General features: G+C 40.3%; 1 protein-coding gene across 1 annotated transcript in view; it reads right to left on the reverse strand.

Moving 5' to 3' along the window:
- The window catches only part of LRRC8C (leucine rich repeat containing 8 VRAC subunit C), a 75,251-nt gene extending 52,059 nt beyond the window's left edge, over positions 1–23,192 (reverse strand). The window contains exon 1 of the mRNA XM_070592376.1: positions 22,923–23,192. The gene's annotated coding sequence lies outside the window, so the exon portion shown is untranslated. The remainder of the gene's footprint in view (positions 1–22,922) is intronic.
- Positions 23,193–24,398: the final 1,206 nt, after the last annotated feature.

Raw genomic sequence — 24,398 nt, forward strand, 5'->3', positions numbered from 1 at the left:
ACCTCCCAGCACCCCAACCTCCCACCACTCAGCCCAACACCCCATCATCACCACTACCACCATCACCACCCCAGCCTTCCAGTGTGCTCCTGTCTTCCCGATTCTGGCCAGCGCAACCACATTGTGCATATATTGTTTCTACTTTATATAGGCTGTGTATTTGTATCATTCCTGCTTTTACTGTATGTTAGTGTTATTTAGGTTTATGTGTTATTTGGTATGATTTGGTAGGTTATTTTTGGGGTCTGGGAATGCTCAACAATTTTTCCCATATAAATTAATGGTAATTGCTTCTTCACTTTAGGCCATTTTGGCTTATGAAAGGTTTCATAGGTACGTTCTACTTTTGGAAAGGAGAGGACAACTGTATATCCAGATTTCAACCATTTCTGACTCATCTCTATTGCTATTACTTGGTCTTAGCCATCGTCGTTTCTCAACTAGAGTATTGTAACAGCCTCGTAACTGGTCTCTCTGCTTCTACACCATTGACCCATACAGATTTAGTCTCAACTGAGCGCCAGATGATCCTATTAAAGTATTAGGTCTCTCCTCTGCTCAAAACCCTCCAATAACTCTCCATGTCACTCAGAGAAAAAGTCAACATCTTTACAAAAATCCCACAAGGCCCTACATAATCTGCACTCCCCTACCCCAACACCAGGGTCATAGTCGTCTCCTCTTTGATCCAGCCACACTGGTCCTTCCTGCAGTTTCTTGAATATCCCAGGTTCACTCCTGCCTCAGAGCCTTTGCATTGGCAGCCCCCTCTGCCTGGAATTCTCCTCTTCCCGAGATCCGCATGGCTTAATCTCTTTCTTTCTTCAGGGTTTGCTGAAATTTATCCAGATTCCAACCAGTTTTCAGCATCTCTATTACTACCATTCTGGTCCAAGCCTTCCCGCCAGCTCTTGCTTGGATAATACTGCAAAGCTGACTTAATATTGCAACCCTGCGCCCAGCCCCAGCATTCCCTTCCCTCCTGCCCTGCCTTACTTTTCTCCATAGCACTTAGCATCTTTGAACATACTACATATTTTAGTCACTTATGTATTTCTCTTCTGTTCTCTCCCGCTTGAACATAAGTCCCACGAAGGCAGGAATTTTTGCCTGATTTGGAGACTGTTTTGTCCCTAAGGTCCAGGAGAGTGCCTGACCCATATTCGTCATTCCACAGATATTTGTTGAATGAAAGGTTAAAGTAGTAGAAACAGAACCTATACAGAAATGTGACATAAATTGAGATAAGCAAAGGGATATGTAATTCTAACAGATGGTCAAGAACCTAGAAGTGTATAAACAGACTAAAGTACCAAATACAAAATACTTCACCTTCATGTATAAAAACAGGTTTAATATGCTGCATGAGAGATTTAGGGTAAACAGCAAGAATCTCTTGCTAAATGATTGACTAGAAGGTTCTAAAACAAAACCTGTGGATTGGTCATGCCATAGAGATGTGAAAAATAAGTGAGACTTGCTCTCTGGAGGCAGCGTGCTGGACGAGAAAGCTCCTTGCTGCTCCACTCGGAGCCTCAGATGAGTATTTCTCTAGGAGGCAACATCACCTACTGAAACAGCAGAAAGTGCCATGTGTTCCCAAAAGGGAAAAACAAGAACTGATATTAAATTAGGAACCACCATGGAAAACCTGTTGATAGAATCTGAGCTGAGCTGCTCACCTGAAATTTATGAGACTATCTTGGGGGAAATAAAACCCAGAGTAGGTGGAGTAGGGGCTCTCAACGTTGGCTGCACACTGGAATCAGCTGGAAAGCTTTAAAAATACTAATGCCTGGGTCCAGTTAAATCAGAATGCCTGGGCTGGGACCCAGGCATGAGGTTCCTTTTTAAAGGTCCCCCAGGTGATTCTAACACACAGCTGACGTTGAGACCTATTCCCCTAGAAACATCTTATTTCCTCTTCTTGTGATAAAAAGTAAACCTACACACCAGATGAGGTCTTAAGGGAAAATCAGAGCTTTATCTGGGCCTACCAAAGCAGAGTTACCTATTTAAAATGATGGCAGTACTCTATGACTTTGTATTTTAATATCGTATCTTTAGTTAACGTGTACCTCAGACTCCATCTCTCCCCAGATCACCACATCCAGACAGACGGGATCCCCCATGTGGTTCACCCTCCCGTGGGAATTGCATGCTGCTAGGATAACATTTGAAAGGGTCTTAGACCGTAACTGCACTGTCTTTTTTTGGAAGCCTGTGGCTGAGTATTTTCATATGCAGTCCAAGAACAACTTTCCCTACCTGCTCTCTTCACTCCTTCCCTCCCCTGGGTTATTTATAATCTCATTTATCTCCCCTCCCACACTGTAAATTCTGTAAGAGCAGAGACTGCAAGTTGCTCATTTTGGCACTCCCAGCCTCTGCCCTAGTTGTCTGAGCAGCAACGGTTTTGCATGACACGGAGCTCCACGTGTAGAGCAATGATTCACCCCTCCAGAACATTTTCTGAATGTAGATGATGTTTTGAACATTAGAAATGTGTAGTTCTGATGGAGTCCATTTTTATTTGACAGGTATTTTATTTTAGAATAACAGTGAGTATTCATCTTACCTAGTAAAGATCTCTTTATGCATAAAGGAAAACCCCACCTCCATCACAACATGAGCTAAGATTTACCATGTACCTAGATGGTGTCAGGCACTTCACATGTATCATATTGTTTAGTATCCAAACATCCCTAGGCTCTAGGTACTATTACAGAAGAAACTGAGACTTCAGAAGGTCAAATATCCTGCCTGGGGTTACATAGGGGTAAGCAGAGGAGCCCGAACACAACTCAAGTAATCTATTTTTAGAGTCAATTACTGTAAGTCACTAAACCTAACATTCCATGGACAACAGAAACAGAATTAAAACTGAATTCCTTCTTGATTTAATTTAGGAATTAGCAAGAAAGGGTGTTTTCCTTTACAGAGGGTTTCTTTAAAACTGGGAGTGCTACTACTTAAAATTTCCTATTAACTTAGATTATAACATCAGAGATGCTTTCTTTTAAATTTATATTATTACTCAGTGCATAATATATACTCAGAGATGTTTTCTTTTAAAATTCTGTTTGCTTTTCATTGGCAGTGGCTTCTCTTTGGCTTTAAATCTCTTAGCTCTTCAGTCTTTTGATCGAGCACTTAATAACTTTAAGGAATTTAAAGGGTAGAATCTATTTCATACAATAGTTAAATGAGAATACAGATAGTCCATTTTCCTGTTGGAAAAGTGTCCATTTTCAGCACACTGTACATTCATATTTTTAATAAATATTTTATAGTTTATCACTTGATGATGAAAGATGATACACAGGTTCAATTTTTTAAAATTTTTATTTATTTATTTATTAAAGATTGGCACCTGAGCTAATAACTGTTGCCAATTTTTTTTTCTCCTGCTTTTTTCTCCCCACATCCCCCCAGTACATAGTTGTATATTTTAGTTGTGGGTCCTTCTAGTTGTGGCATGTGGGATGCCACACAGGTTCAATTTTTATATCAACATCTTAGTTTTAGAAAGATAATGAGGATTTCCTTAATCTTGTTCATAGGTGATTCTAATACAAAAATAGTGATGGTGCTTAGGTATAATCTTTCTAAAAATGAGGACATACCTGTCTATTTTTAAAATATAGTGTTTCTGCTACATTCTCTTCTTCAACTAAAGAAATGTCTTAGTTGGAGTATGAGATGTTGAGAGATGGGGAATGACTATTTAAAAATGTTACAGAGGTTAAAATTTCTCTAACCCTTTTTCAGATTATATTCTAAAAACAAATATATTTTAAAACAGGCTTCATTCCAGGTTTCTAAGCAAACACACCCAAATAGATTAATTAATTTATCAGAGCCTTAGACTGTTTTCAAATGCTAAACTTGCACTGCTTATGATGTCACACAAGTAATTTTGATTCAGTTTGAATATGTCAACAGGAAGAGGTCTGGCAGAAGCATAAAAATTTTAAGCAAACTAATTCTGAGACTCAAGCAATTCCATTACCAGAAATGTTAGTTAAACCAATCGTGTGGCCAAAGAAAATCAAGGAACACCACTGTTTTCAAGATTTGCAGTTTCCTCAAATAAGGGACCTATTCTGCTCTTATTTGGATATGGTACAAGTGGGCTTTTTGAAAGCATGGTATATTTCGATTTAAAAAAATCCTTAATGCAGCTGAGTAAATGTAAAGATGCTCTCAGTCACACACTTACATTCCTGAGATTCTCTATAAACACGTCTGCTGCTTAACATTAATAACACACCTTATTGCCTGACCTAAAACATTTTTGGTTTCGTGTATAAAATATTCTAACCCGATATGGCCCTTTGTGCGCGGCTCCAGTTTAGGTCTAAATATTTTTTCCCTTCTGTTGAAGAATAGGTCCGCTGAAAATTTTGCAGAAACAGACTGTCATCACACTAAGCATCTTTCTTCTAAATCACAATGGCCACTACTTACTGAGCCCACCACCACACTTAGGAGGACCTTCATAAAGATGGGATATGCTCCTACTTAGAGCGTATAATAATAGTTACAGCATTTTAATACAAAATAAACGGTAATTTGTGCAAATTCTCTTCTCTATGAGGTGATTATAGCTGTTTTGTACATTAAGGGTGTTGTGAAGTCCTTAGTCCCAAACAGTATACACCAACAGTAACACTAATAAAAATACTCCTGTTATTCCTTATATGTATCTATTACTTCACTGAACATCTGCATTCCCAGAACTCTAAGTTTAGTCATAAGCAGGCACATTAATCTAAAAAACAGAAATAAATTAAGTCATCTCTACTTACCATTTTGTTCAAAAGGCAGTGGTTACAATGCAAATTTTACAGCCAGAAAGACCTAGGTTTGAAATCTAGCTCTGTGCCCAGCTCTTTAAATTATGCACACTTAGAGTGCCTAGCAGTAAATATGCCAATTACCAGCCCCATTATTTAATTAAGAAAATATTAGGTAGGCTTCTCTCCTGGGAAGCTTCTGGATTCTGAAAAATCCCATTTACTGTATGTCCCTCTATATCTACTATTTATGGAAAGTGCCTAAAAGTACCCCCAAATTGTGGTGTCCTCTTTAAAACATTGGTAATTTTTCCCTTGCCTCACGATAAGCCAGTTTCTTCAAATCAACTATCTCTAATTCCATGTGTTACCTGTCCTTGTGGCATGGATATGTTGAAACAAAACCCCATGAAAATGCCAAACTACTCCAGTTCTTGAACTAGATTTCTGGAAATCTAGAGGTCCAAGATGTGCAAATCTGCTCAATCTCCCCACGCACTATGTGGCTCCTGGAGCTTACTCAGCACCTAGCATCTCTGGAGCATGACCCAAAGTTTTAAAGAAACCTCAACAGCTAAAACCAATAATGATAAGATTAACTCAGCAGTTCCTTAAAAGCAAAGGCCCATCCCCACCCCACACCTTTAGGTGGTTAGACCTGCTAGCATGAAGATGACATCACTATGGAAAGGCTCTTCCTCTGATCGCCGCCATCCAAGAACACAGCTGCATTTCTGGGGTCTGTGGGATGGTCAGCAGCTATGGCTGTGAAAACCAGCTGCAATCTATGGGACGGACATGTTCCCTTAAGAGAGATTTCCTGGAAAATGAGTCGTGATCTCCAGGAGTCACTGAAAAGGCCCTCATGTTGACTCTTCCTTGCGAGGTACTGCTACGCCCCTGTACTCTTTGTGCCCTGAGCTATAAGATGGCAACACCATGGTGGGAGAGATCACTTATTGTCTCCCAATATCCAGTCTGTTCTTTCTATGTGATAATAGATAAGTACATGCTTTAGGCCCTTTGCAGGCAGGTGTGACCATGCGACTTAGTCCCAGCCAATGAAGTATAAACAGAAAAGATATATTCAGCTCTGAGTTGTGTCCTTAAAGGAAGGGAGCTCGCCCTCAACATACCTCCTCCCCACTTCTGAGCTGGGATGTAGGCTTAGTGTTAATCATCTTCAATCAGACCAGTGAGGGATACATGACAGCAGTGGTGAATATCAAGACATAAGGAGGCTGAACCGTGATAGACTCACATGATTATGTTCCTACTAGTATGAGAGAGAAAGAAATAATGTTCTTTCTTGTTTAAGCCACTATTAGGGAGGGAGGAGGCAAAGAGACTCTCTGATAGCATTCCAACTCATAACTTCATGCACATGGGGCAGTGCTCACACTGGAGTAGGTGAATGCATGCTGGGTGGGGAGTATGAGAGGCCATAGGCCACACATGGCATATTTTCCAGGCACACTGACTTTATTCAAAGGTTTTGGATATAGTTTCATGAGTTTTTTAATGTTAAAATACAAGATATTAAATGAAATTTGGTGCTTCAAACAGACTGCTTCTAGTTCTACTCCAGATTTCTGAAATAAGTAGAAAATCTCTCCTATGCTGAGGGAGGCTCTGATGGAAAGCATGAGGCACCTTAATTGTAGAAGGAACATTAGACTGGAAGTCAAGGTTCTAGACCCTCGTCTACTTTTGAACGTCACATATTAGACAAGTCCTCCTTCCCTGGTGCTATTTTTTCTTTAAGATTTTTATTTTTCCTTTTTCTCCCCAAAGCCCCTGGGTACATAGTTGTGCGTTTTTAGTTGTGAGTCCTTCTAGTTGTGGCATGGGGGACGCTGCCTCAGCATGGCTTGATGAGCAGTGCCATGTCCGCGCCCAGGACTGGAACTGGTGAAACCCCGGGCTGCTGAAGTGGAGTGCGTGAACTTAACAACTCGGCCGCAGGGCTGGCCCCCCTGGTGCTTTTCAATTAGTAAAACAGCCGCACTTCTATGTGTCCAGTCAATACATTGTCATAAATATGTGTACTTTTGAGCTGCATGTGGGATAAGATGATTTACACATGATCTTGGAAGGCAATGAGATGCTAAAAGTCGTAATCCTAGAACAATGACATCTAAGTGGAAGTCTTCTCAAAAAAAGGCTGCTCACCACCTGAAAAACCTATTGTGAAGCTCTTCCTTGGAAAAATTATACACAGAAATCCCAAACAGCTTTCTATGCTTCACTATTAAATATGAAGATACAATTATAGATTATCAGCCATTTGGGGAATGCTTCCAGCCTGAAAGACATAAACAAGACAAACACAAAATCAAAGGAGCAAATGAACACACAGAAAAAGCAAAAGCAGGAGAAACATGCAGAGCACAGAGCAGCAGATCACATTTAAAAAATTCCAAACTAGGGGCTGGCCCCGTGGCCGAGTGGTTAAGTCCGCACGCTCCGCTGCAGGCGGCCCGGTGTTTCGTTGGTTCGAATCCTGGGCTCGGACATGGCACTGCTCATCAAACCACGCTGAGGCAGCATCCCACATGGCACAACTAGAACGACCCACAACGAAGAATGTACAACTATGTACTGGAGGGCTTTGGGGAGAAAAAGGAAAAAAAATAAAATCTTTAAAATAAAAAAAAAATAAAAATAAAAAATTCCAAACTATAATTACTATTCTCAGAGAGCTAGCAGAAGATATTGGGTCCATAAAAAACTCATCAGAAAAAGTTTAGAAATTAAAAATAAGATAAAAAATCAACATAAGGGTTAGATCATAATGTTGAGGAAATGTTCTATAAAGTAGAACAAAAAAGGCAAAGGAGGAAGAAAAAGTAGATATACAGATTCCATATCCAACATCTGAAAAAAAGAAATTTCATAAAGATTATAAACAGAAAATGAGTGGAGAAATTAGACAAAAAAATATTGCAAGAAAATTTTGCAAAACTGCAGGATATGAGACAATATTAAAACAGCTGACTAAAGTGCCTAGCACAATGAATGCATAAAGACCCACAACATCATGAGGTTTCAGAACATCAGGGACAAAGAGAAGATCCTAGAAGCTTCCGGGGGATAGAGCACATAAGAGAACACATACAAAGAAACAAAAATCAGAAAAGCATTAGACTTCTCAGTGACAATACCAGATGCTAGAAGATAACAGGGAAAAAAGCTTTTAAAATACTTAGTGAAAGTAGTTGTCAATTTAGAGTTCAATACCCAGCCAAACTAACTTTCAAATCTGAGAGTAGAATGAATGATGTATTTCAGCCATTGAAGGACGCAGAAAACTTGTACATTCTTTCTTTAAAAAGTACTGAGGGATGTAAAGGCAAAAAGAAGTCTCTCCCCTAAATTCCAAACTTAAATATCCAGCTGCTGACTTGATGATTACAATTGGATGTTTAATAGGCATTTCAAAATGACTAAATCCAAAACAGAACTCTTCATTTCACTCCCAAATCTGCTATTCCCACAATCTTCCAGGTTTCGGTTCCTCTGGTTCAAAATCTTAGCGTTAATTTTGACTTCATTCTCTCACATCCAGGTCTACTCTGTCAGCAAAGTCTATTGGGTCAACCTTTAAAATACATCCAGAATCCGACCATTTTTCACTACACCTATTGCTACAATCCAAGGCACCAGCGTGTCTCAAGTGATTTATTGCAACAACTTCCTAACCTAGTCCCCATGCTTCCATCTTTGTCTCCTACAGTCTAGTCTCTTCTCTACCACAGTTTCTCAAAATGTGCTTTTCAGGGAATCGGTAAGGTCAAAACTATTTTCCTAAGAATAGTACACATTATTCGCCTTCTTAATTCTCATTTTCTTGTGAGTATACCATGGAGTTTTCTAGAAGCAACACATCATGTGATAGGGAACAGACTGAATGCCAGAAATTAAACAAATTTGTAAAAATTTGAAACAATGTTATCTTCTCTTTTTAGGGGGAAAATATAGGTGTTTTCACAAAATATAGGTAATTTCATAAAAATGTGTTATCTGTGTTAACATTTAGTGGCTTTATTATTATTTTAAAATAAATACTTAGTTTTAAATTTCTAATATGGTAAATACCTACACATATAACTCACATAAAGCTCTTTGGGGATCTTAAATAATATTTTAAGAGTGCAAAGGCCCTGAGGCCAAAACATAGGCTGGGGGCTTCTCTTCACTGTAGCCAGAATGATCCTTTTAAAAGTCCAGTCCGATTATGACCCCCATTGGCTCAGAACTCTCTAATGGCTCCTCATCTCACTCTGCGTAGAGGTGGACAAGACACTTCATAAGCCTACAACACCCTCTTTCAATAACTACTACTCTCTCCCTTGCTCAGTGCCCTCCACCCACACTGGCCTTCTTGCTGGTCCTCCATCATGCCAGGATGCATCTTTATATTTGCTGTTCCCTCTGACTGGATCTCTCTTTCCTCAGATATGGATGGCTCCCTCCCCACCTCCAGATCTTTGCCTTCTGAGCCATATTTTTAATTGTTTCCCTTTCCAGATACTAAATACATGCAAATATTTCCCTATTCTCCTGTGGTAGTGCTACCCCTTATCTTTGCCACTCGAATATTTGTTTACCCTAGCCTCTCGTCACAGAGTAAGTCTTCAGGGACAGTGGCTGGTTTTTAATCTCCTCAAAGAATAGCAGATCTGGTGGTTTGCACACAGTACAGTCTCAGATTAAAAATATATGTCTGATCTCAAGGGGCTATCTGGCTAACCTTCAGGTAAGAGTATATTCAGAGAGCCCCAATTCTATTCTCTTTTTAAAATCTCCTAAAGGACCAGCCTCTATAAATATTTGTGAAAAGACTGATGAGTTGATGTCATCCTTATGCTGCAGGTTAAACTTTTCTCTCTTTTCAGAAGAGATGTGCAATCGCTCTTCATATTCAGTTGGAGACCCCTTCATTTCCTTGGACGTAATTTTTAAACTTCTCTTTGTCCGCCTCATCTTGGCTGAAATATCCCAATTCTTTTCATTTTTTCCACATAGATTCAGTTTTTCAATGCTCTAATCCTCTCTGTGATGGTCTTCTGACTCTCTTCCAAGTTTTTCATCTTCCTATTTGTATAGTCCTAAATTAAACTGTAAGAGTTAGTGCGGCATCAGAAGATTCCTAGAGTCCACTTTTCTTTTACTGCATCCCAGTGTATGCTTTTAAAATATACAGTACATTGCCTTGTAAAAGCAAAATTGTTCCAAATCTGTTTGTATGATACAATTTAACCTCCTGCCAGAAAGAAATGTGTTCCTGATACAATGCTTAAGTAATTGATTCTCATGAACTTTAATGACATTAAGACTTGCTCTGGGAAATTAGTTACCACCCACGCAGTTGACCAGCTGTTAACCAAGTTTAGTGGCCTTTAACCAAATATTATTTTCTCCTGATGATAAATCTAATGCTTTTCTAACCATTCTCTTTTCCTATGGAATGTCCCTACCAAGAGCAAATCTTTGAATTAGCCTACTAGAGAGCTTTTCCCTTGTAGGAAGTTTGTTTTAAAACTTTGATATATATTTTTTTAATGCAGGTATCAGTAAATTTGTTCTATAAAGGGAGAGATGGGGAATATTTAGGCCTTGCAGGTCACATATGGTCTGCATTGTATATTCTTTTAAAAAGTTTGAAACCACCCTTCAAAAATGTAAAAACCAACCTCAGCAAGTGGGCCATACAAAAACAGTTGCAGAACCAAACTACTGGGCCACAGTTTACCAATTCCTATTGTAATCGTTCTTGAAGGTTCCATGCAGAATGCACATCTCAAAAGAAGCAGAGCAGTTGGCAGCCTCTGGATCAGGAACTTCATGCACGTATGCTATTGAGATCCTTTGTGTTTCTCTTCCTGAGCTCTGTATATTTTTACTGTGATATGGCAATTTCAGCACTTGAATGTCAAAGTCTAATGACCATCTGAAAGCATTCTCATTCTACTGGGCTTAAGATGACTTGCCATCTAAGTTGAGAGCTTGGAGAGCAGTTTGGGCCCTAAGAATTTGTTGATCTTGGAGTTGGAGTTAAAACAGAACTCCTCCCCAGGATGAGATTAGAGAGGTATTTTGATATGTGAGGGACATAAGGAATCTCCAAGAAGGGGAGTCAAGAGTAGGAACCAAAGTCTCTGTCCCATGTTTTAAGTTTGAGGATTTCCAAGGCCAACGTTTTGTATTTGATACATACCATGGCTAAATGTCCATTATATTACTAAGAAACAACCGAAGCCCTTAGGAAGAAAGTTTAGGATGAGCAAGTATGCATTGTTAAAAAAAAAAAAGTTTCCAAAACTTGGAAATGATGGAAAGGGAGGGAAGTATATCCTTTCAACGTAATATTGAAGAAGTGTTTAACTGGCCCACCCAAGGATTAGTTAGGGAAATACACCTTTCTTTGACTTGCTAATTACGGCAGATTAAATTCCAGATTTGTAGATTTTTGTCCAGTAGAAAAGAGAACTCCAAACAGTATGTTGTTTATTGCCCTGAAGGACATTGCCTAGTTTTGTATCTAACCTAGCAATGTTATTCTAACATTCTTTTTTCAAATAGTTCCTTGAATGCTCTTTGAACCAGCTGGCTCTTAAGGAATTGACTAGATCTTTGACATGTTCATTCTATATTCATTTAAGAGTCATGTTCAACTTTTTGAAAATTATCCGTTGCCAACATTCACAGACATCTTAAGTTATTTTGTGTTTTGCTTGCAGTGGGACTGTGCATATATTTGTATCTGTATTTGCGTTTGTCCAGCAGTTAGAATTTTATGCAGGAATTCCTTCAAAGGTTTTCTGTCCGTTTGCCTGTGTCTGGAAGCGGTTACTCACAGCATTTTGTTTTTGTGGTCAGTCGTTCTTCGGGCACCTACTAGACCAATTGCTTGCCACTTGCTCAGGACCTCGCTAAGAATGGAGGTTAAACGGTCACAGAGTCTGTCGTTTGTGTCAGGAGAACACCTCCTTAATCAAATACCTTCACTCTATTGAAGGGAAAGGGAAAACCTGCCTGCGTGGTTGGTTTATGAGGGTGTGAAGAGAAAGGGTTAAGGGAAATTTCTGCCAGGTCTTGGTCTGACGGTGAATTAAAAGAACAGTTCTAAATAGACAAAACAGATCAAATCTACAATTTATCGAGAGGATCCCTCCATCACCACCCCAGGCGAAAGAACAGTGCCTGCAAAAATGTTAACCAAAGCAAGGCGTTTTACTTTAAAAAGTGCCTTTACCTCTTTCCAGAGGGAAACTGACGAGACTGTACAGACCTTCAAATGAACGGAGCTGATGTTTTCTAGGCAGAAGCTAATAAACACTTACAGACATCTAGACTAAGGGAATGTGAAAAATATCCCCCCTCCGACCGCCCCACACAAAAGAGGAAAACCTGTACAAAAGGGAAGTTTGGAGTTAATGGGTGGTGTCCAGGTTACTAAGAATAAGGAACCAAAAAATACGCAAAGAGCTATCCAGACAGCCTTTAGCAGGCCTGTCTATATTTCCTAACCAGAATCTTTAATCCAAAATTTAAAGAGATTTAGTAGTGCTTTAATAGTACTTTGCAAAGTTTGATTGAATTATATAAAATTCAGAGTTCAATTGATATCCCTGATGATGAATACTTGGACAAATTAAACTATTTTGCTAATTTTCATTAAAAAGACAGTTAAATGTCTTAGCCCTGATTTTAGTCTAGTTTGGGATATGATGCAAAAATTGCACCTCATTTACATCAAAATTTTAAACACAAACTTACGCATTAGTCTGCAGTTCTACTGCTACACATATCCATCCAAGAGAAATGAGGACGTACGTCCACATAAAAACTTGTACAGGAATGTTCCCAGGAGCATCTTCCTCATAGCCCCCAAGTGGAAACAACCTAAATGTCCATCAACTGATGAATGAATAAAGAAAATACGGTATAGCCACACAATGGAATATTATTTGGCAATAAAAAGGCATGGAGTACTGATACATGCTACAACATGGATGAACCTCAAATATATGCTAAATGAAAGACGCCAGTCACAGAAGACCACAGATTGTCTGATACCATTTACATGAAATGTCCAGAATAGACAAAGCTATAGACACAGAAAATAGATTAGGGGCTGCCTAGAACTTGGGAGGAGGAGAAGTGGGGAGTATTGTGGGAAGTGATAGCTAAATGGGTATGGGTTTCTTTTTCAGGTGATGAAAATGTTTTAAAGTTGTGGTGATGATTACACAATTCTTTAATTATACTAAAAACCACTGAATTGTATACTTTAAACAAATAAATGCTATAGTAGGTAAATTATATCTCAATAAAGCTTTTAAAATGTATTTTAGTTCATCTATGACTGATCTGTTCTCTGATAGGATGCATATTCAATTGGAAGTTAATAAATTCCTTATATTTATCTCAAAGGTCAGATCATTATTTTCACTAAAACTTTTAAGTGTTTGCAGATATGTTTAACAACATTGAATTATAACTAGTGTCTGTTTCTTTAATGGTTGTTGTAAATTTCAGACAATGCTGTAGTAATGTGAAACCACAGAATGTCATATTTCTCTGATAAGTTTTTAATGTGAATAGCAATTATATTATTTTTAAGTGGCAGTAGAAATTCTAATTCAAGATAATTAATTTTAAGGCCTGGGATTAATATTAAAATTAGGTAATGAATGAGTAATCTTTGACAAAATACTATCATACGACAATTTTAACCTATGTATAATATTTATATGAAAACATAATTTGTTCTTCATAATATTCAAATAATAAGACTATAATGATTGCTTTATAAAATTAATCCTATCTTAAAAAGTAAAGTTTAACACTTTAAATACCATCATCCACCATTGTTTAGCTTATGTGTTTATATGATAAACAACACATATTGCAATAAAATTATTTTTTAAAGTAGCTTAATAGGATAACCGGTAGCTAGAAAGAAAAATTATTTTTGAGATGATCTTTTCTCTATATGCGGCTGTAAAATTATTCACTTACTGTACATTTTACCTGGATGGCAAAAGCTATTTTTTTCCTCACCCAACCCAAATGTGTTCTTTCAGAAGGGGCAATTAGCTCTCTTGTTTTTGTGCTGTTTTTTGGTATTTCAAAATTATAAATAACTGAAGTCAAACAAGCAGAATAATAAGCGATTCCTGGCCTCTAGAGAAACTAAAATTCTGCCATTTCTTATATACTTTCTGATTTAGTTGTTACTAGTTAATAAGCCAACCAACAATATGGCTTTCTCTTAGCATTACGCATCTATATTCTTGCCTGACAATATTTTATAATGTTGCTTTAAGATTACGTTCCAAATTTGGAGCAATAAAAAAAGGAACAGATTTTTTATCCCCAAAACATGTTTGATACACACTAGACAACGTCTACACAGCACCAGAGGTTTGCTCCCTCTCCTGTAATCCAGGATGTGGCATTCACAAGTAAAAGAGATGCTAGAAATCATTAGTTTTCATTGATTTGCTCCTTAATTCCTCAATTAGGTCAACAGTAGGCTGTTCTGTTTATTGAATCACATTATGGGGAAAGTTGTGAAGTGTAAAAAAAAAAAGTTGATAGGTAAAACGTTATTAGTTATTCTGTTATTAGATACCCTTTCAGGATAAGTAAACTCATCTTCACATTCATGTACAAGGGCTGACTGAAACAGGGGCTGTTAACAGATTTACTTCTAAGGTTTTGTTGTGAATTTCAAATACCTGCATACTGACTAGAGATGAGTGTGGCACTTAGTTTTAGTGGCTGCTTCGTAGATTCCTTAGGATATGGAATCCTAACTTCTCATCACAAAGTCTGTAAGGAGAGATACTTTCACTTCCTTTCCAATCTTTGTCTTTAATTTTTTTCCTCCTTATGACACCGGCTAGCCTCTTGTATGATACTGAATGAGGATAAGACTTGTCCTTGGAAACCGGCCACTGAGCCACCCAGTTAACTGTCAACTGCTAGTCAAGAGTCTAGTGACATTGAACCCATATTTTTCATGTAGTCTAACAATGATATCTAACCATCTATTACTCTTATAAAATGTCCCTGGTAAGAATGAATTTTTGAAGTGACCTACCAGAAAACTTTTCTCTTATATCTAAGACTGAAATACAAGTTGAACATATGCTCATAAAGGATTTGTCCAAAAAGTTTTTCTAACCAGCTATTCAGTCCGCTAGTTATCTTGGGAATACTTTTACTTTTGCCCTAATGGCATATAGTTCGCCTTTCTCCATCTTGCATTTCATTCATTTGTTCACTCAACAAATATTTATTGATCCTTTGTTACATGTTAGGCACTGTCCTAAATACTGGTGATACAGAAATGAACATAACCACAGAAAAATTTAGTTTATTTGTGTAGTTGGTTTGTTTCTTTTTCTTTAAGGTATGGCCCTATACAATCCTTAAATGAATTTCATTGCTTAGTTTTGGCTATTGTTTTCATTTTTTGTCTATGCATACCACCATGAATGCACTCAATCTCATCTTTTCATTTTTATTTCATTTTCTTTTATTTTGCCAAGCTCATTTCCAATCCTTGATTCAATATCAAGTTGCTCTATCCACCATGGACCTGCTTATAGAAATATCAGATACCTGTTTTCTATTATGCCATCCAGATCCTTAGATAAAATGCTGAAACACTCAACTCAGATCCAAACCCTAGACACACCTCCAGCTACTAGCTCCTCAATTTTACTTACTTTCTGGTTACAAGCACCCACAGAGCTGTGCATTAAGTAGAAAGTTGTGTGTGCTAGACAGCATTTCTTAAGTTTGCTGATAAGAACATTATCCCGGACCTTGCTAATGTTAAGGGAGATAATACAAATTAGCCTAACAATGTTTTCCTAATGAAGCTATTCTCACAGTTATTTTTAAAAATCAAGGTGTTATTAGCTTAATAATCTTGCATAGTATTTTTTCCCAGAGTTGGATTTATGGGTTATATTTTTCTCATTAAAAAAAAAGATATTTAGGGGCCGGCTCTGTGGCCGAGTGTTCACGCGCTCCACTTCAGTGGCCCAGGGTTTTGCCGGTTGGGATCCTGGGCACGGACATGGCACTGCTCATCAGGCCATGCTGAGGTGGCATCCCACATGCCACAACTAGAAGAACTCATAGCTAAAAATACACAACTATGTACCAGGGGGCTTTGGGGAGAAAAAGGAAAAATAAAATCTTAAAAAAAAAAAAAAGTTATTTAAGCCTGTTTCTAATTTTCATAAACTTCAAAAGATATTTGAGAAAGACTAGTTGGCAATTTCTATTGATTTAGCAAGTTCTTCAAATACACAGGGAGAACTCACAGGACCCAAGAGTTTTCATACATTTAGCTTATTTAGCAACTTTTCCCTAGGATTTATTTTGATGTCCTGACTTCATATTTTATATAATACTTGTTCCTAATTTCCAATCACATATAGAAATATTTCCGTGTACATATTTCATGACCCTATTAAGAAGGATAGCTTCTAATTACACTATCAGATTTCATTACCAGAATTTAAAATAATAGAAAGGGAAATGCATATACTCCAAGATGGAAGATTAGAAACGTTACTGTAAAATATATCAGTAAATATTTATCCCACGACCATGTCTTGAGCAGCTGTGTCCCAGGCACCACACAGGTGCTGTGGGTACAGAAGTGAACAACACAGCTATGGCCTCTGCCCGCAGGGAAGTTTCAGTGCAGCTCCAAAAATCAAAGAGAAAAGATGTTGAAAAACAAATACATTACTGGGGGTTTGAGGGTAAAGGAAATGGAAAAGAGCAATATGGTTAAAATAAAAGCTGGATGGTGTAGCATGAAAAAGTTAAGAATGACTTCAGAGGCCCCACTCTCCCCAAATATCTATTTGTTGTGAACTGAAATTGATAGGGAACATAGTGTTTCATAATTATAAACAAGTGGCTTGAAGTACAAATGCTCTATTAAAGACAAACTAATTTATACTCACGTATAATTGACCAGTCACAAGAATGAATGGCTAATAGCAGAGCCTTCCCAGCACAACAGAAGTAAATAAAGGATGCTGAGCATTTAAAGTTTGGGCAGGGCTTCCCATCCAGGAAACCAAAGGATGCAGTTAGAGGAGGCTTTGGAAGATGACTTTATGAATTTAACAATTTTGCCAAGGTGGAACTGGGACAACTAGAAACCTTATATTTTTACATATTTATTTCAGTTTAAGAGCCAATGAAGTACGCTTTTTTATAAAAGCAAAGAAAAGAAAGCAAGCTAATTCCAGAGAATTTGCTAATATATCATGTGCCTTCATAGAAATATATATGTGTATTGACTTTTCTTCATGTCTTTTATTTCCATATGGCTCTTTTGTGATTCTCGAACATAATATAGAATCATGCTACACCATGTGGTCTCAATCGACGGGCAATCTTGTCCCTGTCGAAAATTGGTTCTGGGGGGTAGAAAAAATCTTAAATATTGGTGTTTAGCCTGCTAAAGGCCACAGTACATAAATAGATATATAGCGCATCTGTGGTACAGCAGTCCCCCCTTATCCGCAGTTTTGATTTCCGCAGTTTCAGTTACCCATGGTCAACCATGGTCCAAAAATATTAAACGGAAAATTCCAGAAATAAACAATTCATAAATTTTAAATTGCACATCGTTCTGAGTAGCATGATGAAATCTTAAGCTGTTAGGCCCCCTCCCGTCCCCAGACATGAATCATCCCTTTGTCCAGCATATCCACGCTGTATACACTACTGCCCCTTAGTGACTTTGTAGCCATCTATGTTATCAGATCACTGTCACGGTATCGCAGTGTTTGTGTTCAAGTAACCCTTATTTTACTTAATAATGGCCCCAAAGCACAGGAGTAGTGATGCTGGCAATTTGGATATTCCAAGGAGAAGATAAAGTGCCTCCTCTAAGTGAAAAGGTGAAAGTTTATGACTTGACAATGAAAGAAAAAATTTGCTAAGATCTATGGTAACTTTTCTTACAGTATTTGTTATAATTGTTCTGTTTTATTATTTGTTATTGTTGCTAATCTCTTACTGTGCCTAATTTATAAATTAAACTTTACCATATGTATATATGTATAGGAAAAAACACAGTAGATACAAGGTTTGGTGCAATCCTCGATTCCACGCATCCACTAGGGGTCTTGGAATGCATCCCCCAAGGATAAAAGGAGGACTACTATATTACAATTTATCTAAAAATGGCTTATGGAGGGAGGGGAATAATGAAAAAAAGGTTTGGAAACACTTCTCTATGAGCTCCATTATGTTCTCTCGAGTGTTTCAAGTCCTTGGGCAGTTTTTTGGCTTAGCCAAATGTTCCTCTTTGCTCTGCCTTCCCACCCTTTTCCAGCATGGGAAAACCTTTGGTTCTTCCAAGTACTTAGAAGGGTTCCTCAAACAACATATATTTCTGGATTCCTTTGACTCAAAATACTTCAGTCATCTGGAACATTTTCAGTTACTTCCCTAAGCTTTAAAACATCTTTCTTAAAACTGATTTTTCAATTTTGCCAATTCTTTTCTTTTCTGAATACTATTCATTTTCTGAACCCATATTACCATTTCTCTACCAACTGCCATTCACAGTTAGATACACCATGGACTACAGAACCATATTAAAAGGACACCCATCTAACACCAGAAAATGATCCTAATTTCACTCCCAGAACTTGTGACAGCGTGTTATACTTCTAAGTAGATAGCCCAAGTTCTTTTCTTTTGTTTCATGCCTGACATTGGAAAAGAATTTAGTCATTCTCTACCTTTTAATAATTAGGAAATTTTCAACATATTCTTGCCAAACTATTTTAAGCAAAGCTCTGAGATTACCTTCTTGCCTTTCTGTGCCAGCCTGGGAGCAAATGGGAGTGCATTAATGTACTAGATGATTGTGGCCACACTAGTTTCTCTCCTCCCTTGCCCACCTTGACCCCACAGTCTCTTTCTTATTTCTGTTGTCCAGGAATGACCAATATGGAGCAGGCCTTGGTCATACAGTATTACAGCCGTGCTTTATTTCTTTTACCTCTTTCTTTTTACTTTTTCCACCTCTCACATTTGTGGTGAGACTGTCTGGGTCTTTTTCCTGTGCTAATTCTCTCATGAAGGTCACTTCTAGTTGTTAGTCTCCACACTGTGCCACGATTAGTCCTATTTCCAACCAAAGGGGTTTGAAATCCTCCTTGCTTATTATCTCAACCTTCTCTCTAAGGTAAGGGACACCTCAGGTAAATCCTATTCCTAATTAAAGAAATCCACCTGGACCATTATCCCATCTAAAATGCCAAACTACTCAAATACTGTTGACGTGCATGCTCAATATATTTGCAACCTAATGAGGTTATTATATCACCATGGGAGCAATTTATTAATGAAACATGGCTATCTTACATGGTACCTAATGGCCGAGGCTTTGTTTAAGAACAAGGGCTTCCAGTAAATGTAATTCCAGTTAAATTGGTGGAGAAGGCTGGGCTGAACAAGTCTCAAAATAGAGAGGAAGGTGCCACTAACCATCATGTAACAGAGACAAATAATTTGGGTGAGGCTCTCTCTCAGAATATCTGACTCATCTTTTATTCAAGAAATAGAAAGCATCTATGTTTCATACTAAGCTAAGAATATAAAGAAATAGAAAAATGTCCCTCTCCTCAAAGAGTTTATAGGCTTCAGGATATTACCTGGGGAAATAACTTAAAAAGTTAAATTTTTAAGTGGAAGGCATATGGGCTCAGGAAGGAGGTAGCTGGGCCTGAAAGAAGATGCAGAATTTTAGCTGACAGAGCTGTGTGGGGATACTGGGATTGTCACGGTGCCTTGAGTGATAAGCAAGGCCGAGAAATCAAGAGAGGCAGAAAACAGGAAAGTGTGTTTGCCAAAAAATACAAATTCCAATCCATTGAAAAATGGCTTATCAAGTTATAATAAATACGCAGAGTGGAGCAAAGGCTAAGGTGAGTAAATGATTGTAAGTCAGGACTACAAAAAAAGGATGTGATTCGAAAGTTAAAGATGCTAAAAACCAGATTAGATCTTTGTAGAGCTGAAGAGTGAATCACTGACAGCAATGACTAATCCCTATATGCATGTAAAGCACATGGAGAGTGAAATACAGCAGAGACTTCAGTCAGTGCTAGGATACCGGTGTATTAACCCCTACCATTTACTGAGCACCTACTAGGTGACAGGAGCTGTCCTTCACATGGATTGTTACATTTCATCTGCATAATAATCCAACTAGACTGGCTTTATTAACCCCATTATACATGAGGAAACTGGGCTCAGAGAAGTTAAGGGGAATTAGTTTGCACTCCTGCTATGCAGTACAGCCACAATTTGATACCAGCGTTCCCTATCTTGAGGCCATGCTCTTTTCCCCATGCCAATCTGGGATGATTTATATTTTAAGAGAAATTAAGTAGATTCAAGGATACCTCCAAGGTAATGTCACCCTCATTGGTTGCAATATGCTTCCATCAGTGATCCAGGGCTGGAGATAAAGCCAGCACTCCAGGGATTGAGTATAAAATCTTGGGAGTGGGTTGCAGCCCATAAGACCACCATTGCCATGTGGATGAGAATAGCTGATCAGTAGGCATGAAACGTCCATTAGGTTATCTCTTAATCAGTCATTCAATAGAGATCAGTGGCAAGAACATGGGTTTTCAAAACGGATGGCCCTGATTCCAAATTTGAATTCATTATATACTAGTTACATGGAAACCCCTGGGCAGGTGACTTTACTTCCTCAATATCAGTTTCCTCAAATAGTCGTGATGGTAAGTTAATAAATTTGAGTAGGAAAAAAAGAAGCTTTGGATAATGGAAAAGCATATCATCAAGGCTAAAGAGGCTTGGCCTCATTCAGGCATTGCTAGCTGTATGGTCTTGGGCAATTCACAAACTCTGAGCCTCTTTCTTCTTCTGTAAAATGTGGGTGACACCATCTCCCTTAAGTGTCTCTTGTAAGAATCTGAGAAAATGTATGTTAGGTACCTAGAGCAGCCAGACTATATTATAGTAAGGTATTATATTAAACCATTAACACAATGCTTGGCAAAATAAGTTTCCAACCCACTTCTTTTTAAACTTGGACTTTATTATAATGTTATTGGTTATTATAACTTAAATGGAAAAATCATAACAATTTGGTAAAAACTGGGCACCTTAAGAGTTAAAAATATTGCTTTGTTCTGTTTTTAAAAGATAAACTTCATATACATGTAAAATTATTTGTTCTTTTCTCTTACAATCCTTAATACATTTTTTTCACTGAAAGCATTCCCTTCTAAAAAATTTCATTAAACAAAGTGCTTAGTCAATCTGAGAAGAGATCGGTATCATTAACAAAGGCTTTGATAATTTTATTAATAAGAAAATTCTCAAACATCACGCTCCCTATGATACCATTGTTGGGTTGGTGGGCCCTATCTGTGGTCAATCTATTACGAGAACCACGAAAACTCTTCATCCTTGCAAAGCTGCTCCCTACCTCTCCTTCAAAAGCAAACAAAATGATCTCAAGACAGTATTTAAGTTAAACACTCCAAAGTAAAGTAAATCAGGGTTACACGTGTACCTTGGTCTTCGCTATTTGAGTCAGAAGAAATGCAAATATCATAGAGCTGTATACATCTAATCTGTTATCTGTGTCCACACATCCAACATATGGTTTATGGACTTGAGCAAATTTGGCGAGGTTAAGCTTATATTTTACACAAATCATTGAAAAACAAAGAAAGGAAATGTATGAATGTATAAAGCTCATTGGCTCTGGCGACTTTGCAGTGTTGTGCCAAGCATGAGGGTTCCCATCACTTTTCCTCCTCCTCCATCGAGATGGCATTTTAATGAGGTGTCCACGACGAAGCGTATGAATGCCTTCGGAACCCACCACATACCTGTCCGGAAATGTGCCCACTGGTTCAGGCTCCATTTCTTACATTACTGAGGGCTTGTAAGAAGTATGTGACTAAAATAGGACTGCTATTTCCTTTATCTATTCCTCCCCCATAAGGCTGCGTTAAATAGGGTCATTCAAACCTCCCTCTCCCCAAGGCCGGCACTCCCACAAAGACTGACTGGGTCTTATTTTTTACTTTTAGGAGGATGGGGACTTGAAAGTGTTCCTTAACAGGTTTGTTGGGAGTTTAAAATGCTTAAAAAGAATTCGAAACCAAGCGAAGTTTGGGCTTTACGATCTGAAATATCGGTCCTGGGATGTGGGCTAGGTGTCTGTGGTTGTTCAAAGATTGGTACGGGGCAAGGTTTTGAAGGAAGTGTAATCTGATGTACACCGGCAGGCGCGGGGTGGGGGAGGGAAGAATTGGCTGAGGGGGAAAAGAAAGGAATTAGCGTCTAGAGAGCACATCCTAAGGTTCCGGAGTTGCTAACTCCATCCCTAACCACCTCGTTGCTGGAAACCAGCTGCAAAGGGAAAGACCGGCCAGCCTGGGTTTGGTTGAAGGCAGCGGTCCTGGCCTCAACCGCCGGCCTAGACACCTGGCTTCTGGGGCCCACCCGAGCCGACTAAACCCTCTCTCCCCTCTGGTCCTGCAAAGGAGCTGACATCGTGCTCTCGTTCCCTTCGGAGACCTTCAATTCCTTCCTACCTCCCCAAAGTGCTAACTTCAGGGGCTCAGGGGAAGCAAAGGGAGAGCAAATCAGAAGGGACAGGCCCTGGGGTCTCAGGGATTTTTAAGGTAGGAAAGAACGACGATCGCCCCCAGCCGTGGCCGCGTTTTCTCCTCATCCTCCACTCGCTGTCCCCCTCGCCCCCTCCCCCCCAGCCAAGTCCGCAGAACCTGCCGCGCTGTGCTTGGCGCCAGGCTGGGGTCTCTCGCCCGGGTGCTGGGCGGGATGGGATGGGTGGGGTAGGGCTTGGCGGGTCCCTGAGCCCTAGCAGCGGATGGCTCCAAGGACCACACACTGGGCAGGCGACCGCGTTCTGCCCGCCCGAGAGCCGGGAGAAGGCAGGGTCGCGAGCGAGGCGGGGCGAGTCTCGGCTCCAGCGCACCTAGCGGACCGAGCCCGCGGTCCTCTGCGGGCCGCCGCTCTCCATCCCTCCGCGGTCCCCGCCCTTACCTCTGGGCGCGAGGGTGCCGGCTGGGGAGGGTGCTGGGGAGCGGCGAGCTGTCTCCCGACCCGGCTCAGCGACGGCCAGCGACAGCAGGGTCGCCCGCGGGGCCGCTGCTCATGGCTTGTCGCGCCCGGAGCACTGCGGCCGCGGCCACGGCGGCGCCTTCCTCCTAGTCCTCTTCGCGGGCTTCGAGCCGGGACGCAGCTAACGCCCCAGCCCCGCAGCCCTCCTCCCCTCCGCCTCCCCGGCCGCCGCCGGAGCCGCCTCCAGCGCCGCCCCGCGCGCCGCCCGGCCAGCGGCAGCCAGCGCCGCCCAGCGCCCGGCCCCGGGGTCGCCGCCGCCGCCCGCCAGCCCGCTCGGCGGTCCCAGCCCCGCTGTGACGCAGGCCGCCGTGCCCGGGAACTTCCTCCCCTGCAGAGACCACCCCGCGCCTGGGACCGCCGGCGAGGTCTGCCGCCGGCCGCCGGGGACTTCCTTCAGGACGAGGGAAAAACCCTCCCGCCGCTGTCCGGCGGGGCCGCTCCGGCCTCGGAGATGCCCACCTGGCGGCCTCGGGCTGGGGAATCGGCTGCGTCTAATACCTCCCCCCCACATCCCCAACAATGCGCGGAAAACCCGAGGCTTCTCTGCGCTCAGCATCCGCTCCACTACCGCAGCTCCTCCCCTGGGTAAGTTAGAGAGGAGCAGCTACTACTAAAAATAGCCCTTCTGGGAACTCCTCTGAAGGCCTGGGGTCAGGATAGGGATAGTCCCTCCTCCTTATCTCCCTCTCCCCAGAAGAACAGAAGGGTGGAAGGGGGTGGTGGGATGTATTGAGGGAGACGAGAAGGAGAAAGGCAAAAACTAATTTCCCTGGACCGTGAAGCCCGTGAGCCCCTCGACACCCGAGTCTGCTCTCCGCAGGAACCCCCATGTTCCTGGGTACTGACAGCCGGGCTCCCTGATCTGTCAGCAGCAGGTTCCAGGGACGCTGAAATTGAATGCTCCACCTACAATTTCGTGCTATGCATGAAGGAGTTGACGGTGCACGTCAAAGCCACCTGTTGTTTAAAGAGGATGGGGGAGGGCTTCTCATTTGTCGATCTAAACCCCGCTTTTCTTCTCCACATTGTCCTATGCAAATTTAGGATGAAAAAGCGAACTCTGCCTTCTTGAAAGCTGACAGCTATCTGTATGGAAAATCTTCTGTTCAGTGAAAAAATGTTCAGACAAGATTACTAAGTAATATAGAGTCTCTGGGATGCCTTACAATCCTAGTTCTTCTAAGAGCACCAAAACTTAAACTAGTGCTCTGTCCTGGCAGTGAGGGAAAGACAGGTGTACCTGAATAGAGCAGTTAAGAGACAACTAATCATCTTTCACTGGATGGTTGGTTCTTACACAGCCAGCCTTAAGAAAGCAGCCACCTCCTTTTACCCCATTTCTGTTTCCAAGCCAAAATGAAAACAAAATTTGTCCAAAATTTGTTCTCTTGGGCTTTT

This window comes from Equus przewalskii, chromosome 24 (genome assembly GCF_037783145.1).
Source record: "Equus przewalskii isolate Varuska chromosome 24, EquPr2, whole genome shotgun sequence".
In the NCBI taxonomy this organism is placed as follows: Eukaryota; Metazoa; Chordata; class Mammalia; order Perissodactyla; family Equidae; genus Equus; species Equus przewalskii.